Genomic DNA, 10,658 nt, shown 5'->3' with positions numbered 1-10,658 from the left:
CTTATTTTCCATGGAGAGGTAGGTTTCTGAACAGAAAAATTGTGCCAACAAGTCTCATTGAGAAAAAAGAGAATGAAAATATAACTACAAGTATTCATAATCATGAATGCACCTTTATCCCATCCAATGATGAAACCATCAAGCATTTCCATCCAAAAATAGAACAAGTATTGAGTTAGTACTGTCTTAATCGCATTAAACAAATGTTTGCTTAATATTTAAACAGCAATTTATAATGAGACTAAAGGCAGAATTTGACTTTTAAGTATGAAGAATTGTCCTTGATTAAAGTGGCTGGGCCACACTAATATATAGCCTAGTGATTGACTGTTCCAATCTTCACAAAGTGGCATATATGGCTGCAGACCACCTGATATGAATGCTCCAGTCACTTAAAAGCATCGATATCTACATTCTCTTTTCTTCTTCACAATGACAGAAATAGCTTTCCTGGAGTAACAGGGAAGTGGGAATTGGAAGACATGCTAGAGCCTTAGAGGATAAATTGCAACAGAAGGACCAGTAATAGTTGTGTTATGTGGGACACAATCTTCTCAAATTTCAACCATTGAAATCAGCAAAGAAAACAATCTATTTTAGATCCTTGTTGAATTCCCAGAAAACTGGACATTTGCCAAGCCTTCCCTCTTATAGATACACTCACTCCATTTTTCAATTGATGGACTCTGCAGATGGGCACCATCGCTCACATGAGTACTTCCAGAATTTAGATTGAAGTTCACCTGGTTATATATCAATTTCAATTTCAGTTGCAGAAAGCATGAACCATAAACACATGGTTGCTGATAATGTGACACAAACATGGTCCGAATTTAACATGACTGTCATCTGAACTAGTGCTAGTAATCCTTTATCACGATAAGGTTACTTTCAAGCCGGGAGAAAACTATAATGGTCAAATGCAAATGATATTGACTATGCCCCACCTTAGCGTCACTGCTTACGCCACCCTCCGGCAGTGAATGAGATGAAGACACACTACTCTCCTAGTAAAGTAAAGCCACCGACACCAGATCTTAAGCCACCATCTTATGTCCACCACGTGGATACACTCCTGAGCGTGAGAGTTCTGAAGTCTGGCCCGTGCATCTCACAATTTGGGAAACGAACCAACCTTAGATCAGGAAAAGCACTATGAGGCCGTAGAATCTTCTTAGTTAAGTTCTCATTTGTTTCCAAAATGAGAAGAAATGTGGATCAGATTTCATCCACGATTCAGTCTCTTGAAGCTATTGTTTTTGTTCAAAAGGCTTTCTCCCTTGACATTAGTGGTAAAGCTCAGGGCGGGTTTGGCAACTGGCTCCAAACCAACATCACTAAAGGTCTGTTACCATTTTCTCAAATTTGAACCAGTTCATATGGGAATGGACCTGAATAGTAGAAACCAGAGTTGACGTGATCCTTGAGCTCTCTAAGATAGAGCCAAATCAAACCAAGCCAAGGTTAACATGGATCATTTGGTTCAGATGAGAGAGGAGATGAAAACAGAGGGAAACAGAGAGAGAGATGAGAGGAAAAATGTTAATATTATTTATCTCTGTTGTCTTCTACAATAACAGGGCAGGCATTATATACAATGAGGTCCTAACCAACTGTACACGTGGAGCTACAAGACTAGAGGGAAAAGAATATCCTAACTAATTACATCTTTAGGCTTAACATCCCCCCTCAAGCTCATTGGTCTAGTGAGAACAGTGAGCTTGGAGCGTAGAGTGATGAAACGTTGGGTGGAGAGAGGCTTGGTCATGCAATCAGCAAGTTGATCATCCGAAGGTGTAAACTGGAGAGAGAGAGAGCGTTGAAGAACACGTTCCGAGACAAAGTGATAGTCGATTTCCACATGTTTTGGTGCGGGCATGCAAAATAGGATTGACAGCTAAGTATGTGGCACTGATATTGTCACAGACAATGAGGGGAGGTCGAGTGGGTGGAAAGTTCACAAAGAAGAGATTCAGTCCAAGCAATTTCAGCAGCCCCATTTGCTACCCCTCGGTACTCTGATTTGGCGCTGGAGCGGGAGACCACTTTTTGTTTGGAAGATGACCAAGAAACCAGATTAGAGGCAAGAAAGAGGCAGTAGCCACTGGTGCTACACTTGTCATCAAGGCAGGAAGCCCAGTCGGCATCTGTATAGCAAGTGATGTTGAAGTCATAGGAAGGCTGTAGGAAGAGACCAAAATGAGATGTGCCCTTTAAGTACTGGAGAATACGTTTTATAGCCTGCCAGTGAACATCAGAGGGATGGTGCATGAATTGACACACTTTATTTACTGCAAAAGCTATATCTGGGCGTGTCATGGTACAATACTAAAGGGCACCAACAAAACTTCAATAATCTGAACCATTTTCAAGAGCCACTCCATCATGAAGAGAAAGATATGTGTTGGAGGACATAGGAGTGGGACATGGCTTGGCATCCAACATAGCCGCCCGGGTAAGGAGATCAGTGATATACTTTGCTTGGCTGAGGTGAATACCAGTAGGGGTGTGATGAACCTCCAAGCCCAGAAAATAGTGTAAATGACCAAGATCCTTTAAAGAAAACTGATGATGCAACTATTGGATAAGGTGAGTAACTTGAGGAGAGTGGCTCCCAGTGACGATTATATCATCCACATAGACAAGAACAAGAAGTAACCCATGAGACGAATGACAAATAAATAAGGAAGAGTCATTCTTAGAAGTAACAAATCCCAAGTGTAGTAGAGAAGTACTCAGCTTAGTATACCAAGCCCGAGGTGACTATTAAGACCGTAGAGAGACTTATCCAACTTGCAGACATGAGTAGGATAGAGAGGATCAACAAATCCAGGTGGTTGTTCCATGAAAACGTCTTCAGCTAAGTCACCATGTAAGAAGGCATTATGAACATCCAGCTGTCTAATACACCAATTCTGGGAAAAAGTAAGACTGAGCACAATACGGTAGTAGAAGGCTTGACAACCAGGCTGAATGTTTCGAAGTAGTCAATACCTTCAGTTTGATGATAACCCTAAGCTACTAAGCGGGCCTTGTATCTCTCAATTAGCCATCAGGCTAAAGCTTTATCTTATAGACCCATTTACAACCAATTACTTTGCCTGAGGAAGGTGAATGAACTAGATGCCAGGTCTTGTTGTGTTGAAGGGCAGCAAACTCCAATTCCATGGCTTGCTTCCATGAAGGATCTTTAATAGCTTGAAGAAAGGAAGTAGGCTTAGTGAGAGAACCTATGGAGACACTCAATAGCAACTTAGGTTTATAGATACAAACCCTTAGATCTGGTCACCATAGGATGAATATTGTGAGTGCGAGAAAAAGTAAGTAAATTTGTATTCACACAAGGTACAAGCAGGTCCACACTCGAAGAAGGTGGAGAAGGAGGTGGAATAGATGGGACACAAAGTGTGAAGAGGGAGGAAGAGAGGTAGGAGCAACGAGAGGGGAACAAGTACTAGAGGTAGAAGAAGAAGAGAGAAAAGAATGAGATATAGATGGAGAAATAGGAGGATATGGGGAGAGGGGAGGCAAGGAAATGAACAGAGGAACTAATAAAGAAGAGGAAGAAGAAATAGACTAAGAGAGAGAAGATTTCAAATTCTTGAATGTAAAAGAATCTTCATTAAAAATCACATGGCGAGAAATATACACCCTGCTAGAATGAATGTCAAGACATAGATAACCTTTGTGGTGTGAACTGCAACCAAGAAAAGCACACTCCAGTGACCTGTATTGGAGTTTATGGGTATTATAAGGGCGTAAATATGGAAAACAAGAGGAACAAAGACCTTAAGATGAGTATAAGCTGGGAATTTGTGATAGAGTGCGAAGTAAGGGGATTGATGGTGCAGCACAGGGGTAGAGAGACGATTAATAAGGTAAGTGGCAGTTTGAAAGGCATAAGGCCAATAAGATAAGGGCATACCCGAGCGAGCAAGAAAGGACAATCCCATTTCAACCGCATGGTGATTTTTTCGCTCAACCCACTCATTCTGTTGTGAGGTGTATGGACATGATAAACGATAGACAATGCCCATATTTGAAAACAGTATGGAGAGAGATCGAAACTCACCTCCCCAATCAGATTGGACAACCTTAATCTTGGTATTAAATTGATTTTCAATGAGAGCTTGAAACTTGAGAAAAGTAGGATATGCTTCATCTTTTGTTTTGAGCAAATAAAACCAAGTAAAACGAGTATGATCATCAATGAAAAGTAAAAAATAACGAGCACCAGAAATAGAGCGAACAGGAGAAAGACCCCATAGGTCTGTATGAATTAACTCAAAAGGTTTTTCTGCAATGGATGGAGACAGAGAAAAAGGAAGCCTGTGGCTTTTTGCTAATTGACAAGAACTACAAAAATTAAAACCAATTTTCTGTGTTCGAGCAATGTTACAAGAATCCAAGATTTGATTAATAACAGATAAAGCTGGGTGGCCTAGTCTCTTGTGCCACAAATTTTGATCCTTGATGTTGGCTATGAAAACTTGAGGATGAAAGGAAATAGTAGAAGGAGAGCATGACGACTGAACTTTGTATAAGCCATTATCAAGTTGACCTTGAAAGAGAACTCTCTTCGAAACTTGATCTTTGATAAGAAAATGAGTGGCATAAAATTCAACAAAAACTTTATTATCAGAACACAATTTTCTAACACTAATAAGATTATTTGAAATTTTTGGAGTGTGATATACCTGATGTAGAACAAGAGGAGAATACGAGGATGGTAGTTTTGCAGTACCAAGATGTGAGATACAGAGTTGCTTACCATTCCCAACTGTCACCTGTTCTAAACCACTAAATGGTGTCACAGTGTCAAGCATGTTGATGTCCGGAGTAAAGTGATGTGTAGCACCTGAGTCCATGTACCAATTTGTATCAGGAATCGTGTTATGCGTAGCAGCAGGATGAGCCATTGTAGGGTAAGAAAATTTTGGAGGATTAGGGAGCTGGGAATTTGTGGTGAGAACAGTATTGAAAGATTTAGGAGAAGGTTGGGGTGAATAGTTCAAATTTGTGCAATGGAAGCAAATAAGAGCAGTGTGTCCAAATTTACCACAAATTTGGCACTGAGGCTTTTGATTCTGGATTGAAAAATGTGGTTTCCATTGAGGTTGAGGCTGTCATGGTTGTGGTTGTGGTTTGCCCAAAATCCTGGGTTGATATTGACTAGTGGTTGGCTTAAAAGGTGGAGAAGAGTATCTAGGTTGAATGTGAATATGATTGAATGTAGGTTGAGGAGTTGATTTATAAGGTTTCTTGTTCAGATGAGCCATACGGACTTGGGCATAATGGAGAGAAACAGAGTTTTGTTGTTCAAGCCGAAAGTCATAGCTAAGCAATAGGCTATGGATTTGCTCAATAGTTGGTTGGTCAGATCGATTTTGAATGGAGGTAACAAAAGAATTATACTCACAATATAATCCATTGAACAAATAGATAAGCTGGTCTTTCTCAGAAACTAGTTCTCCTATTGCTGCAAGACTATTGCAAATGGATTTGAGCCTTTGAATATATTCACCAACTGAGAGTCCATCTTTCTTGAGCGTTTGAAGCTTGGTGTGAAGCTCGGTAACCCACGCCATTGAAGAGGCAGAGTAAATCTGATTAAGGACGTTCCAAATCTCCACAGTTGTTGAATACCCAACAATCTGAGTCATTATATCTTCGGACAAGGATGCGTACAGCCAACTCATTAGAAGTCGATTGTATCTCTGCTAGACCGAGTACTCTGGAGTGAGGGTTTGTTGTTGCAGATTGAGAAATCAAGGAGGGCAGGGTCGAGTTCCATAAATGAAATCATCGAGTCTGTTCGCAATGATGACATTCAGAAGCTAATTCTTCCAGATGAGGTAGTTTCCATTATCCAGCTTCACTGTGAGAGGTTGATTCATAGACAAGAAAGAAAAAGAGGGTGTGGCTGCTGGTGAAGGAAGGTTGTTTGACTGAGATAATGGGTTTTGCACATTAACAATGCTAGCAGAAGGTGATTCGGAGGTTTCTTTGAAAGAATCCATGGAGGCTCTGATACCAAGATGAGAGAGGAGATGAAAACAGAGGGAAACAAAGAGAGATGAGAGGAAAAATGTTAATATTATTTATCTCTGTTGTCTTCAACAATAACAGGGCAGGCATTATATACAATGAGGTCCTAACCAACTATACACGTGGAGCTACAAGACTAGAGGGAAAAGAATATCCTAACTAATTACATCTTTAGGCTTAACAGGTTCGTACCAACACAAGTTAGCAGCCTAACATTGCTAAAACAACCGAATATACTCAGTTGAAGGTAATTGTGGATTTCCTAAGGCTATGTTTGGTTCCGGAAAATGTTGAGGAAAACATAAGGAAAATAAAATAAAGAAAAAAAATAGAAGAAAAAAAAAAGAAATACATATATGCAAGATCAATAAATCACTTTTATATAATACTTAAAACTCATTTCATTTATATTATATCTTCAATATAAAGATTAAATAATTTGAAAATGTATAAATTATTAATTAATTTAAATTATATTTGATTTTTTTATGACATTTTTCATAATACAATCAAATATAAGAATATTTTTCTTAATATTTATTTTCCTTTTCTTAATACTTTCTAAAAACTAAACATTATCTAAATGAATAAGGCTAATGTCATGATGCACAAAAACCTATCACAAATTAATCAAAGTGATTTTGGTGCACTAAGGTCATACTCTTCTTTTGAGCATGCACGTGAAAATTAATTAGCATGACAGGGAATATAATTTTAGTCAAACCTATCAGTAGACCGCAAAGAAAAAACAAGTTGCCAAGAAAGAAATTTCTAATACTTCACACGTACATGAAGCACTTCACAGTAGATTTAGAAACGCCAATGTCTACTTATCCAATTAATTTAACTGCAAAACAAGCTACATACATTGCGCCCCAACAACTCTAATATAAAAATCATGCAATCTTTATAAGAAGAAATTTCATGTCCCATATACCCACTTGCATGTGCTCTATGTCGGTTGCACTCTTAAAAGTCCTCCACCTAGATATAATATAGTAGCTTAAAGCTGGATGAAATTAATCCCATTTAGAGATTAAACAAGTCTATGATTCTGTTAAGGTGAGAAAATCATGCAAAAGAAAAAAGAGACAACATGGCTACAGAGAAAAGTTGTGATCACATTTCAATGGTCCATACCTACCCTTTCACTTTAGCATTTAGAAACCGGACTTAGGTGTCGCATTGTCCAATTGTCCGAGTTTTCAAATTCAAGAAGGGAGAATTATGAACATGTGGTGGCCTAATTTTTAGGGAATTTGGACAAACAATATTATATAAAATATATATATATATATATATCATCTCGATGTTGCTTTCCAAGTACACAAGCTAGAGATCAAGCGACCATCCAAGCTAGAGATGGTCGCTTGGATTTTGTGTGCTTTTTGGTTTTGTCCAAACTCTGACTAAATATAAAATTGTCTTTCAATATTGATACTTTTAAAAAATACTTAGAAAAAGTTTGATTTTGATCATTTTAACCATTGAAATGGATTTCATCTAATTTTGTACTTTTGATAGGTCAAGTTTCTTAAATTAATGCATTGAACTAATTTAATTTCACCTTAATTTAGCTTTACATTAATTCCTAGAGACTATCTTGCTTGAAATGATGTCATATCTTCATATTTGAACTTAGAAAGATTTTTACATTTTATAACTTGCTAAACATGCGTTTAAAACAAAGGATTAAACAATAATGTTTTTTTTTTTTTTTGTTATCATAAAAGTAAGTTTTAAGAAAACCTAGGGTAGCACAATGTGAACTCTTTGATATAAGCCAAAAAAATTTATTTTCCTTCATTGTTGGCTCTCCGTTTCATTTAATAAAAAGCTAGTTCTAGGTATATATCCATTTCTATATTTTTCCTCTCTATCTTCATATGATCTACATAGGTTTACATTGCCTGTTGGTAGACGTCATATTTCTTTGCAATTGGATGCCAACTCTCCATCCCAAAATTGACATAATCGCCACTAGATGGCTGCCACATGCTTGACACATCATCCAACAAGATAGTGCCACATGTTCTAGCCATTTGTATCCCAAAAAGGAACCCACAAGTTACTACCCATGCCCAGAAAAGCCAAGAAAAAAGGTTCACTTCCAGCCTTGACAAGCTACAGCCAGTAGTCGAACCTTGCTCCAAGTTTCATTCCTCTTTTCTACCTTGCGGAATTTGTGTGAAGATGGCTCTATATAAAGGAGGGAAGACTGATTAAAGATGTATGTAGAAATATGGAGTGGAGTAGAAGTAGTGTAGAAATGTAGGAATAAAGAGGAAGAATGTAGTCTTCCTCCAATGTTGTTGTAATTCTTCGTAAAAGTATCAATTTTCATTTTGGTTTCAAGAGTTTCTGTTTCTCAATTTCACCTTCACATTCTGAATCAAAGTAATGAGGAAGGCATGGTTGTTGTATTTCTACATAACGACACCTCATTTTTCTCCATTTTTTTGAGACCAAGTCTAGACTTGTTGAGGGCGAGGAGGGCGAGGAATAAACCCTCTTGGTGTCACCATGTTACCTCAGTGCTTGAAAATGTCTCTAATTAATGGGCAAGTAATGGTGTGGTGAGGAGCCTATCTCATAGCCTGATCTAGGTTAGCCAAGGTAGTAAAGAGAGAACCAAGGGTATAAGTGTAACCGTGAGTTGGCATCAGTCCAAGACATGGGTCATACTACATGCATGAAGTCCTTATCATCTACTGCAAGACATTAACTCCCATTTTCTTTCTTTCAATGTAATTTCAGTATGTTTTGCTTGATTTCACAAATTTTAGCTCTGCCACCTTCAAGAATAAAAACGAAAATACCAAAACAATTCCCTTTTGCACCTTTCTTGAACTAGTTTTCAATCACTTTCTTGGAGTTGGACCATCTAATTACCATCACGTACTACAAATTTAATGTCCATACACTGGGGACTTGACATATCAACTAGAACACAATTTTGAGTTGCAAGTAATAAGCAAATTCAACATATTAGCCAATGAGTCATTTGATTGAAGATGATCTTATGTGTGTTAAGAATAATTATTCTTTTACCATCTTAATAGATTTTATAAATTAATCTAGTTAATCCAACCTAGGTTTACACCCAAGAAAGGGAAGGGGAAAGAGAATTAGTGTTGGTTAATTATAACCAATTTTAACATTAATGAATGCAAATGACAATTCAAGTAATAATAAGAAAAAGCAAATAAATAAGAAATCAAGAAATGAGGATTCAAACTCAATTTGTTTAATGGTTTGACAAAATTTTGGCTTACGTCCACTCTCCTCAAGATTCAAACACAAGTTGAGAGTTCCACTAATCTTCCAAGGCTTCAACCAAGTCTTAATGCCAAGGGACCTTTAACAATATTCAATCAAGAAATGTCTCACTTTTATTTTATTTTTTCTTAAATTTACAATTTAAGGAAATGGGCTTTCCAAAATCCTAACAACAATTGAGGCTTAGGAAGTAAGAAATTTAGGATTGAAGTAGATGCATTAAGGAAATGCCAGTTTAGATTCAATTGCACTCACAACCAAGGCCAAAACTTTTTTTAAAATGATGAGAACTAATCTTGTAGGTCAATCGATCAAGCTTCTAGCTCAGTTGGTGGCCACTGCCAAAAAAGTGTATTTCAACTAGGGATGACAATTATGTAGGTTACTCAAGTAACCCGGCCTAACCTGCCTCTATCAAGACAAGTATGAAATATAAAAGTTGGGTATATGATAAGTTTGAGGATATTTTAAAAATCTGAACCAAGGTTTAGGACGGGTATGAATTTTGTCACAACTCACCCCACCCCACTCTAAATATAAATTTATGAAATTATCCTTCAACTACTAGTAGAATACCAAAAAAACTCCTATTATTTATAGGGATAATCATGCAACCATACACCAACAATAAAAAAAAATATAGCTTTTAGAACTTTGCTTTTACTTCCCCTTATTTATATACTTCTCTCTTCACACTCACACTAATTCCAACAGATCCTTCTTTTTCTTCTTCTTCATCCTCTAACGCACCACCTAAAACCCTATTTCTAGAATCAATACCACTTCTTCCTCCTTTACACTAATTGAAAGACTCCAAAATCAATTCCATGTTGCTCTTGCTTTAACCTCAATGCCTAAAACTCTTGTACCACGACATCAAACTAGTCATAGGCTACATTGTTCTTATTGACCACTCAATTGTACCCATCGTTGGCATCTTCAAGCTTCTCCAATCTCTCCACCCTAAATATGTGTAATGCAATCATCTAGAGCATCACCTTGAAGTCTTTGTTTGAGAGCACAACCCAAGAAGAACACAAAAGCCTTTGAAGTAGTAGATTTGATGAAGTCTTGGTTCAAAGATTGGCCTTGAAAGGAATCCAAATCCATAACTAATGTTGACCCATGTTCATATTTGGTTTTTGTTCATTTTGTTCTCTTGTGAATTCTTTATATGAACTTTTTTTTTTGGTATTTTGCATTAGTTTTTAATCATTTAAGTCATCTATAAGCTTAAAATTATTGATAGTTATGGTGTTAAATTGAACTTCCATACTATTTTTTCTTATTTGCTAGATTATTATAATCTCATTATTTTGCGACGAAAGAAG

This window comes from Vitis vinifera, chromosome 5 (genome assembly GCF_030704535.1).
Source record: "Vitis vinifera cultivar Pinot Noir 40024 chromosome 5, ASM3070453v1".
Lineage (NCBI taxonomy): Eukaryota > Viridiplantae > Streptophyta > Magnoliopsida > Vitales > Vitaceae > Vitis > Vitis vinifera.
Note: the sequence above shows the minus strand (reverse complement) of the source record.